This window comes from Macaca mulatta, chromosome 1, assembly GCF_049350105.2.
Source record: "Macaca mulatta isolate MMU2019108-1 chromosome 1, T2T-MMU8v2.0, whole genome shotgun sequence".
Taxonomy (NCBI): Eukaryota; Metazoa; Chordata; class Mammalia; order Primates; family Cercopithecidae; genus Macaca; species Macaca mulatta.
The window spans coordinates 215295959-215306823 of NC_133406.1; the positions used below are offsets into that span (position 1 = coordinate 215295959).

A 10865-nucleotide genomic window follows, 5' to 3' on the forward strand; every position below is an offset into this window, starting at 1 on the left:
GCCCTTTCTGAATTACTGACCCGCTCAATCTGTGCGCATAATAAAATAATTGTTTTAAGCCCCCAAGTTTCGGAGTAATTTGCAACACAGCAATAGTAACTGGAATGTTTTTGCCACATGGGTTTTTAGGAAGATTAACTAAAGTGCCATCCCCATTACCCAAAGTTTATTGTTTAAAACCAGATGGTCTAGTAGGATGAGGTCTTCTGGCTGCATAAAACCCATTTATGGATTGGGACCTCTCCATTTCTATCTGGTCTGTTTTTCGTGTGTTGTGTTTTAATTTTTTTTCCTTGAGCAGGAATATTTTCCTTGAATTTTCCCATGATGGCCATTTCCTGGGTCACATAGCACTGTGCTCTGAGGCTGAATATTCCCAGGCAAAGGTTTCTTGAAGCCTCTGGAAGGAAAGATATTTTTTAGGGACTCTTCCTGGAACCCAAAAGAATGCTCTTACTGGAGGCTGATGCATGAGAGATGAACACATAATGATCACATCGCTGCCCTGTTTAACCACCCTCAACCTCACCCCTGCCTCGGTTCTCCAAGTTCAAACTCCTGGGCACAGCGTGCAGAGCCCATGGTCCCAGCCGTGGCAAGCTCTCCAGCCTCACCTCTTGTCCTGCTCTCTTTGCATGTGATGCTCGACCCACATCAGACCACCAGCAGCTCCTCAGACTCCCTGGTGTGCCTGCTGATATGGGTCCCTCTGCCTGGGATGCCTTCCCTTGCAGTTGGCTTGGTAAACACCTACTCATCTTTCTGGCCTTGGCTCATACATTAAGCCTTTTCCCAAGACATTCCTGAGCCGCCCAACAGAACTGACCATGCCCTCCTTTGGTGCCCACCCACTCCGCTGCACGTGACTTTGTCCCAGCACCGTGTGCACTATATTGTATGTCTCTGCGTAGGTGCCTGTGAATCCTAGGGTGCAGTGGCTGGGTCTAACACTTCCCAGTGGCCCCGGCATCCATCCTCAGGCTGGGCACAAAGAAGGCAGAAACGAGTGGTTGTTGAATGAATGAATGAATGAATGGTGACTGGAAATGCGAACAGCTCTTTCTTGGGGGTCTCCAACACTTTACCAGGCCCCTGGGCCTCGGAGAAGACACAGCACACACGGTAGTGGCCAGCTACCAAGGAAATCCCTGTTGAAGGGGTGAAATGGGCAGCCACAGATGTCAGGGCCCTGGTGGAACTAATGGCTTTCTCCACCCTTCCCGAGCAGATGCCACGCTTTGCTGCCACAGCTGACTGGAGAATGGTTACCGCAGCCAACAGCTGGAGGAGGTTCCCTGTGACAAGTGGCTGGACACAGTTCACTGAGGCAGTCCGCTGGACACAGCTCCTCATTGGAAAACAGGGTGTGTTTGTAAAATGTTAATGTTTGTTTTTAAACAAGAGCGGAGGGTGCTGTCTGATCTGGAAACCTGTGTTTAAAAGCTCCCTCTGACAGTGCTGTAGAGCAAGCTCTGAACTGCTTTCATCTCAAAACTGGAGCTCAGAATTCTGGAGTGATATCTCCAAAGTCACAAAACTCAGGGCAGAGCTGTGACCAGAAGCCACCTTCTAGCCACGTGACCTTTACATTTCCTGTGAGGCCTTGATAGGGAAGAGAACATGGGCTTTGGAGCCAAACAGACCCGGTTCTGATCTCAGCCTCATCCATCCTTGCTGTGTGAGCTTGGGCAACTGACTTGACCTCTTGTACCCTCAGTGAAATGGAATAATGAGCCGGGGTGCAGTGGCTCATGCCTATAATCACAACACTTTGGGAGGCTTAGGCAGGTGGATCGCTTGAGCCCAGGAGTTCAAGACCAGCTTGGGCAACATAGCAAAACCCTGTCTTTACAAAAAATGCAAGGGGCATGTGCCTGTGGTCCCAGCTACTTGGGAGGCTGAGGTAGGAAGATTGCTTGAGCCCAGGAGGTAGAGGCTGCAGTGAGCTGTGATGGCGCCGCTGCACTCCAGCCTGGGCGACAGAGCAAGACCCTGCCACAAAAACAAAAGTTAAACAAAGTAAAATGGGACAATGAGGTCTCCCTTTTAGGGTGGTATGGTGATGAGTTTGGATGAATACATATAAAGAACCCCCATACACTGTCCAGCACTCAGCAGGCACTCACTACAAGAGAAAATGACACACCCAGCATACAGCAGGTACTCAATGCATGGGGCTGTTATCACAAGGTTCAGTTCCAACAGAGAAAGTCACCCTCAGGCTTGGCAAAGCTACGAGCCCTGGCAGATGCTTGGCCCAGCAGAGAAGGTACTGCCTTTGTGCCAGGCAAGCAGAAAACGTGAGTCACAGGGAAGACAGGACTGAGCTGGGCAGGGACTGGGGCATTTTAACTACCCAGTAGGACTGCAGTACTCTTTTTGCCTCAGCGGGGAGAAGGGCAAAAATCAGAGCCCTTTGCCGCTCATCCCACCAGACATCAAAGTCCAGCTACTGCTCTGGTGAGCTCCTGACAGCAGACAGAGACCCTTCACACTCTGGCCTCTACTTGCCTGGGGAAATTAGATGGTTGTTCAACAAATCTTCACTCCCTCCCTCTCTCTCCTCGGGAGGAGTAAATATCCCTATCCTGTTAACCTTGGGCTTTTCCATGTAACTTGCTTTGGCTTCATGGTGGGTGGGGAATTAAACTCTGCCCTTGATCTTAGGTTTGGCTATGAGACCTGCCACAGGGATTAGTGGACATGATCTGAAACATGCTTGTATGGCTGGGCTTGCTCTCTTAGGCTCCCACGCTTCACCATAAGAAGAATGAACCTCAAATGGCCACTGGTCAGGAAGGATGAGATATGTGCAGAGCAGACTTGGACCTAGCTAGATGCAGCCTAGATAAACCAAATTCCAGCCTATCTGCAGTAACAAAAAACACTCACTGTGGTCTGCCTCTCACTGTGGAATACTTTGTTATAATACAACCCTATTATGGGAATAGTTGACTGATACAATGCTCTTATAGTCCTATGTCATATATATACATACACACACACACACATATATATACATATATACACACACACACATATACATACATACACATTTTGAGACACAGTCTCGCTCTGTCGCCCACGATGGAGTGCAGTGGTGCGATCTCTGCTCAGTGCAACCTCCACCTCCCGGGTTCAAATGATTCTCATTGCTTCAGCCTCCTGAGTAGCTGGGATCACAGGCATGTGTCACCATGCCCGGCTAATTTCTGTATTTTTGGCAGAGGTGGGGATTTGCCATGTTGGCCAGGCTTGTTTCAAATCCCTGGCCTCAAGTGGTCCACCTGTCTCGGTCTCCCAAAGTGCTGGGAAAACAGGCGTGAGCCACCGCGACTGGCCCCCTATGTCTTCATTGTCTTTTCATGTGTTCCACATTCTAGGCAAACTACTACGTCCATGTGGCCCATTCTCTCCAGCTTCCAGCCCTTTCCTCAAGCTGTTTCCTCTTCCTGGCATGCCAGGATCTGCGGAGTGAAGGACTGGACACCCTCCCTGCACTGCCTCTATGTGAGGAGGCCTCCTTGACAGCCAGTGCCCTGGCCAGAGGCAATTCCTCTGTGGTGTGAGGTTCTGGGAGCCAGACCCTGACTCCATGAGGCTCTGAGATCCTGGCCCAGGGTAGACACCCCCAAAAAAGTTTCTTGTGGAATGTGGAATTCTAAATGCCAGCCAACACTTCCTTATCAGAAGTTAAGAACAATCCTTTTGTGCCTGGCACTGTGCTGTTTGTTTCACATCCATCTTTTAAAAACTCTATCATTGGGCCAGGAGTGGTGGCCCATGCCAGTAATCCCAGGACTTTGGGAGGCTGAGGCGGGTGGATCACTTGAGGCCAGGAGTTCGAGACCAGCCTGGCCAACATGGTGAAACCCCATCTCTACTAAAAATACAAAAGTTAGCCAGGCGAGATGGTGCACGCCTGTAGTCCTAGCTACTTGGGAGGGTGTGGCACGAGAATCGCTTGAACCTAGGAGGTGGAGGTTGCAGTGAGCCATGATTGTGCCACGGCACCTCCAGCCTGGGCAACAGAGAGAGATTCTGTCTCAAAAATAAATTAATTAATTAAAATAAATTAAAAATAAAAAATAAAAACTCATTGTCCCTCTCTTACAGACAAAGATTGAGGCTTAGAGGAATTAAGTCATTTGTTCAACATTCATTCATTCATTCATTCATCCCAAATATATTTTTTGGGTGCTTGGGGTATGCCTGGCACTGGAGTCTAGTGGAGTGAGGGGAAGCACCCGCAGAGACACAACTAAATGTAACACATGCGATGCAGAAAAACAGAGTGGCCATGGAGGAGCGCCATTTAGGTGGAGGTGGGGGACGCAGCCAGGAGATGGGCAGCATTCGGGCAGAGGCTTGAAGGAGGCCCAGGAGGAAAGGGGCCAAGGGCACGGCAGGCAGAATGCACAGCACATTGAAAATCCCGAGGTAAGGGTTGTGTGCAGTGGGAAAGGCGGAAAGCAGTGGGCAGTGAGGGGGTGGGGGCCAGACCACATGTGGCCCTGGGGCTTCAGGAGAGGGGGTCTGGATGGCTTAGGAACTGGATCTGACTGGCTGCTGTATGATGAGTGGCTGGGCCCATCTTGGGTAGACTCCAGAGCTACCCATCTTGGTTTGGTGAATTGTCCTCTAGGCACTTATGGATGAGGAGGACGGGGGCAGGAGCACCTGGGTCTGTGCTTTGAGACCCTGCGAAGGCAGCTGGAGGTGGGGGGCAGCTGTTTACCAGTCCAGGAACAAGAAGAATTCAACAAGACCAGGGGGCATGTGAGCCAGGTGCCTCACCTCAACTCCTGGGGGAGGCTCCAGCTGTTTTTGACAGTGCCAGAGCCTCCTGGGCCCACGGGCACAGGGTTGCAGTGCTGTCTTGGGTATACATTGTGGCCACACAGAGCTATGCATTGATCATGGCAAACACAGTCTGTGGACCACAGCCAAGAGGCGCAGATGCATGGCTCTGATAACAAGATGAATGATGATTATTGGAAAGGGGAAAAGAAAGGAAATCAAAGAGGTCCCATACACCCCTGCAAAACATTAAGAGATAGCAGAGGCAGTACCAGGAGGGCCTGGTAGGGCGCTGAGCCTCAGGGAGGGTCTTTGTGGTTGCTGGGATGGCTTAGCTGCAGGCAGTGGGCCAGCAGAATGGATTGAGTCCTGGAAATCCATGCTTGGATCCACCACTTACTAGCTCCCTCAGTTTCCTCATCCTCCACAGTGGGAGCAAGACCTCCACCTTGCAAACCATCCTGAGGGCTAGAGATCACACAAAATGCCAGATGCCACAGACGTAAACCTGCGTGGAGGCCAACACCATGTTGCTGAGGGCACCACAGGCAGCACCTCTTTTAAGTCTCACAACACATGAGGAGGAGGGTGCAATTCCTGCCCCTGTTTTACAGATGGGGAAACTGAGGCTTCGAAAATCATCTAAACCTCCCAGTGCTGATGAACAGGGAGCCAGAACTCAACTCCGGCTATCTGCCTTGGTGGCTCTGCCCTTCACTGCTATGCCATTCCATTCCTGCACAACTTGGGAGACTGGGCTTGGTTTGGAGGGCCCAAGAAGGTCCCAGGGAAGTACTCTTGGCTTTGAGACTGCAGGCTACCTCCTGAGGGCCTGTGGCTCAGCCTGACCCTATCTCCCACCTCTGGGCTGGAGCAAGGTGCCCCCGCAGCAGGCACTACCTTGCAGAGAGCTGCCACCTCTCCCTGGGAGCCTGGGCATCCTCTGCAGGAGCCTCCCCACATGCCCTCGAGGGGTGGCTCTTCTTACCTACACTGTTCTGGGACCCACCACTGATCCCCTGGCCCAGGCTCACTCATAGGAGGGTCTGAGTTGGTCTTTTTCTCTGACAGATGGGAGCCTTGGAAGGAAGAGATCCTGCCAGATGCATCTTTGGAACCACCAAAGAGCCTAGTGTGATGCCAGGTGCATGGTAGGTTTGGAGTAAATATATAGTAAATTAACCCTGAGATAGACCAGAGCAGGAGCCCAGAGCACGCATGACCACAGGCCGGACAGGTGGCCCTCTCTCCATCAGGCCATGACGAATCCACCTGGTTTACTCCCAGCATCAGTAAAGAGGAGGGGATCAGCCTACACTCCTATAGACCAAGAGCCTTCCTTTTCTTTGGTCCACAGGACCCTTCCAGAACCTCACAGAAGCCACTCAGGCTTCCCCTTGCCAGACTTACCTGTGTCTAACAGAGAGGGAGGCAGGGGCCTGAGACAGATTCCTACAAAGGACAGAGTAGGGCAGAAACTTTGCAATCAGGTAGACTTAGAACAAAATCATAATTGGCCTATTACTAGCTGTGGGACTTCTGGTCAGCTACCTTATCCCACGAGCCTCAACACTCTCCTCTGTGAAATGCAGATAATGTAGATTACTGAAGTCACTGGTGCTAGTGGATACACAATGAGGTTTGTTTGTTTTCCTTAAATGTAAATAGACTACAGAGGATACCTATGAGCTGCCTCTCATTTGATTATTATTATTGTTGTTATTATTTTTTGAGACAGGGTCTCACTCTGTTGCCCAAGCTGGAGTGCAGTGGCACGATCACAGCTCACTGCAGCCTTGACCTCCCTGGGCTCAGGTGATCCTCCTACCTCAGCCTCCCGAGTAGCTGGACTACATGAGCATTTGCTACCACGCCTGACTAATTGTTTTGTACGGACGGGGTTTCACCATGTTGTCCAGGCTGGTCTCAACCTCCTGGGCTCAGACGGTCTGTCCACCTCAGCCTTCCAAAGTGCTGGGCTTACAGGCATGAGCCACCAGGCCTGGCCTCATTTGATTTTTTAAAGGCAGCAGTGATTGTTGGGGAGGCACAGGTTTCTGGTCAAACTATGTGCCTTGGCTCTGTGGCTTACCAGCCTGTGACCACAGCCAAGTGACTTAACCTCTCTGAGCCAGCAGTGAGTCTGCATCTGTCCAAGGTACCAGCAATAACCCTGTCGCAGATGTGGGTGGGTTGGATTAGGTGAAGGGTACAGGACTCCACACACAGAGTCTGGCAGGAGAGTGAAAAGGAGGAGGAAGTGCCCACGCAGGGAGAGGCCCCCCTTCCCCACCGCTTGCCCTGTCCACCCACCCATAGCCAAGCCAGGCCTCATCCAGTCGTGACAGCCCTGAGCATGCTTCCAGGGCAAGAGCTGCCTCTGTTTCAGACCTCAGTGCCCAAACAATTCACAAATGCAGCAAACGTGCCACGGCCCAGGAGACAGCTCTCCGCTTCAGAGAAAACACACAGTTCAATTTCCTAAAGATCGAACCCCAGGAGCGTCTCAAGGCTTTCCCGGCGAGAGCAGTTCTCGGAACTCAGGAGGCACCACCCTCATGTGACTGAACAATTAAAGCCCTGAGTGTTTGTCATTCTCGGCTAAGGTTTTCGAGGACGGCTGAGAAAACTAAAAAATAAAAAAAATAAAAATAAAAAATCTGATTTGGGCAGTGTGGTTTTCAGAAATATATGATAATCCATTTTTGTCAATCCACAGAAGGCACAGCTCAAATCATTAAAAAGCCATTGTACTTAATCATGCGTGGAGAAGGCCAGTCTCTGCCTCTGAGATCATTTTCAAACAGTTTCAGGGTAACTTTCAAAAACTCACAGGCAAGCAGGGAGGGGATTATGACAGATCATAATCTGAGGAATTTCTCTTTCTAGTTCTCAGAGGATAAGGGATTTGAGAGGAAATCACCACCCAGACCTTGGCCTTGGTGGTGGTGGTGACAGTGGTGAGGAAGATTCTAGGATGGATCAGGCCTGACGCTGTCCTTACAGAGGCTGCAGCTGCTTTCGCAGAAAGACAGTAAGCAGTTTCCCAGCAAAACAGCAAGTAAATGAATGATTATGAAGCCTTGTGACAGGTGCTAAGAATAGGTGGAAGTTTATGCAGCTGTTAAGGCCTGGCTGTGAGCCACAAGGTTTGGAATTTGACTTTGCCACTCTGCAGCTGTGTGACCTCACACACACTCCTCACAGACCTGGGTTCCTCATCTAGAAAATGGGATGCCTGGCCCGGTGCGGTGGCTCACGCCTGTAATCCCAGCACTTTGGGAGGCCGAGGTGGGCAGATCATGAGGTCAAGAGATCGAGACCATCCTGGCCAACATGGTGAAACCCTGTCTCGATTAAAAAAATAAAAATTAGCTGGGCGTGGTGGGCCTGCAGTCCCAGCTACTCGGGAAGCTGAGGCAGGAGAATCACTTGAACCTGGGAGGCGGAGGTTGCAGTGAGCCGAGATCGCTCCATTGCATTCCAGCCTAGGTGACAGAGCTAGATCACCCCATTGCACTTCAGCTGGGTGACAGAGCAAGACACCATCTCAAAAAAAAAAAAAAAAAAAAAAAAGAGAAAATGGGATGCCTGCCTTGTAGGCTTGGGAGATCAATGAGTTAATTCCTGGGAAGCTTTTACTGCAGTGCTTGGTACACAGTAAGCTCTCAATAAATGCTGGCCGAGTGGCTAACTCTGCTTAGGAAGACTCGTGGACCTGTGATGGATCGGGAAGAATGAGCAGGAACCTGCAGGGTGGAGAGCAGCAGGGGGGACATTCCAGGCAGCGAGCAGAGCATGTGCAAAGGCCCTGAGGCAGGAAGCTGGTCAGAGAGGAGCATAGGTTTAGGCAGGGGGGAATGAGGGGAGCAATGTGGCCAGTCAGCTGGAGCCGTCCTGGGAAAGACTTCAAATGCAGGCCAAGGGGTTTGGTCTCTATGTTGAGGGCCATGAGGAGCCACAAAGGGGTGTCTCAGGGCTGGGCCATGAGCACCCGTGTACATTAGAAGCTAATGAAGGGGCAAGAGGCTGCCAAGAAGGCTGGAACAGCATTTGGAGATCCAGAATCCTTCTGGGGTCAGAGCCACACAGCGAGTTTTCTTTCAGGTCTCAGACCACACTGGGCGCTTGCTGACTCCTAGGTGACCAAACTCTCACTAGGGGTCCCCAGCCTTTGTTTGAGGGTAATACCCTCTACTGCGCCAGGAAAGATTCTGCTCCCGTTTTCCTTCCTTAGGCAGAGCTGTTGAAAGGAAATAGCCGTCCAGGCAGGAACTGCATTTCCCAGCCCTTCTGCATCTAGGTGGGGCCGCAGGACCCAATGGGGTGTGGGCATAGGCTCCATACACCACTTTGAGGCTGGCCCATAAAAACCATTCGTGCATCTTCCAAGGCTGAGGCAATCTTGGGGGTTACAACCTGAAGACGATGGTATCTCCATCACCCTGAGTGCCTGAATCATCAGGGGGAACGGAGCTCTCCCCACCATCAATTTGACTTTCCATGAGCAAAAACGAAATATCTGTTGTCTCCAACCACTGAAGTCTCTGGATTTATCTGTCACAGCAGCCAGCATTGCCCTCAACAGACCCACCAGGCAGAATGACATTGGGCACTTACCTCCCTGAGCCTGTTTCTCTCACACAGATTGTTGTGAGTGCCTCATAAGATGACAAGCGTGAGTGCTTTGCAAGCAGCGAGGAACCACAGAGATCTGTCTGTCACGGGGTTATTGGCTTTGGTCCCTCTGAGAGCCCAAGGTTGCAGAAGGGAGGGGACTCTGGCCATTCCCTGCTGAGGCAGGGAAGTGCAGCAGCTAAGGCCTGGAGAAGCTCCTGGCAGGGTCTCAAGATCCACCAGCAGGTCCTGGCCTAGGCTGGGGCCTCTCACTCCAGGCTTTAGTTCAGCCCTTTGAGAGATGCTCCCCAAATAGCTGAGCTCCCCGAAGGGAGGAGGCTGGGGCCTGGCTTCCATCTCCTGGCAGCTGCCCTGGGAAGCAGTCGGCCCAGCCTCCCTCTGATAACTTGTTCCAACCTCTCACAACTCATTAACAGGAAATTGCATTCCCTGCCAGGAAGACGCACGCCTGATTTTTCAGACATGGCAGGTAGACTGTGTTATCAAAGCCTTGTCATGTGTCTGCACGGCCCCCACGCTCTCCTGCTCTCTGGTGTCCTCGGCCAGGCTCTGTGCTCAGAGCACATATTGCCTTTGGATGTGGCTGGGCAATCTGCCAGCTTCTCTGGCCAGGGCCAGGGGCCCAGGATGGATTCCCGCAAGGGTGCCTGAGGCTCAGCCTGTACCCCTCTCCTAAGCATCCCACACTCCCTGCCCAGGACTGGGGCTGAGACCCCGCAGGGAGACAGGGTGGGGAAGGCCTGAGTGACACAGGATGTGAAGAGCTGTCTCCGGCCTCAGCGACTTTCACACAGAATACCCTGGGCACTCCGTGTCCTTTTGCTGCTGGGTTCCTCTGCCACAGCTTCAGAGTGGGGGCAGAGAATGCTCACCCCCAGCCTCTGAAGTCTGGAGTAGGGTGCAAGGCCACTTTGTCCTGCACGTATCCCCCACTGTCCCGTTCTCGGGCAGGGTGGGTGCAGACGCCAGCCTCCTCCACCTCCCATGCTGTCTCATTCCTTCACACAGTCGCTCACCGCCTCTCACTGGGGACCTGTGAGGAGTTCTCAAATCACCTGGCAGAGGAAACACCATCAGTGCCCTGAACTACGACAAGGACATGAAGCATCCATTTCCAAAGTCTATCCACAGGCAGGACTTAGCCTGTTTGTTCCTTATCCCCACCCTGAGCGGTGTCATTAAACCTGGTTTACAGAGGAGGAATTTACATGACTGGTGCCTAACATCATCCAGCTAGTCCACTGGGCAGTAATCTGAGCTGGGTCTAGCAGCCTCCATGATCATCATAATACATCCTTCATGCCAACAACTAAACTGAGAATTTTGCTTTTTTTTTTTTTTTGAAACAGGGTCTTGCGCTGTCAACCAAGCTGGAATGCAGTGGCACAATCTCGGCTCACTGCAACCTCCACTTCCCAGGTTCAAGC

At 51.7% G+C, this 10865-nt stretch overlaps 1 protein-coding gene across 11 annotated transcripts in view; it reads right to left on the reverse strand.

Annotated features, from left to right (window-relative positions):
* MAN1C1 (mannosidase alpha class 1C member 1) overlaps positions 1–10865 on the reverse strand; it is a 173109-nt gene that overhangs the window by 51307 nt on the left and 110937 nt on the right. Inside the window, exon 1 of one of the 11 annotated variants that reach the window (XM_077968784.1) lies at positions 9421–9556. The exons of the other annotated variants lie outside the window; for them this stretch is intronic. The gene's annotated coding sequence lies outside the window, so the exon portion shown is untranslated. Of the gene's footprint in view, positions 1–9420; positions 9557–10865 lie in introns of those variants that run through there. 11 annotated transcript variants of the gene reach the window in all.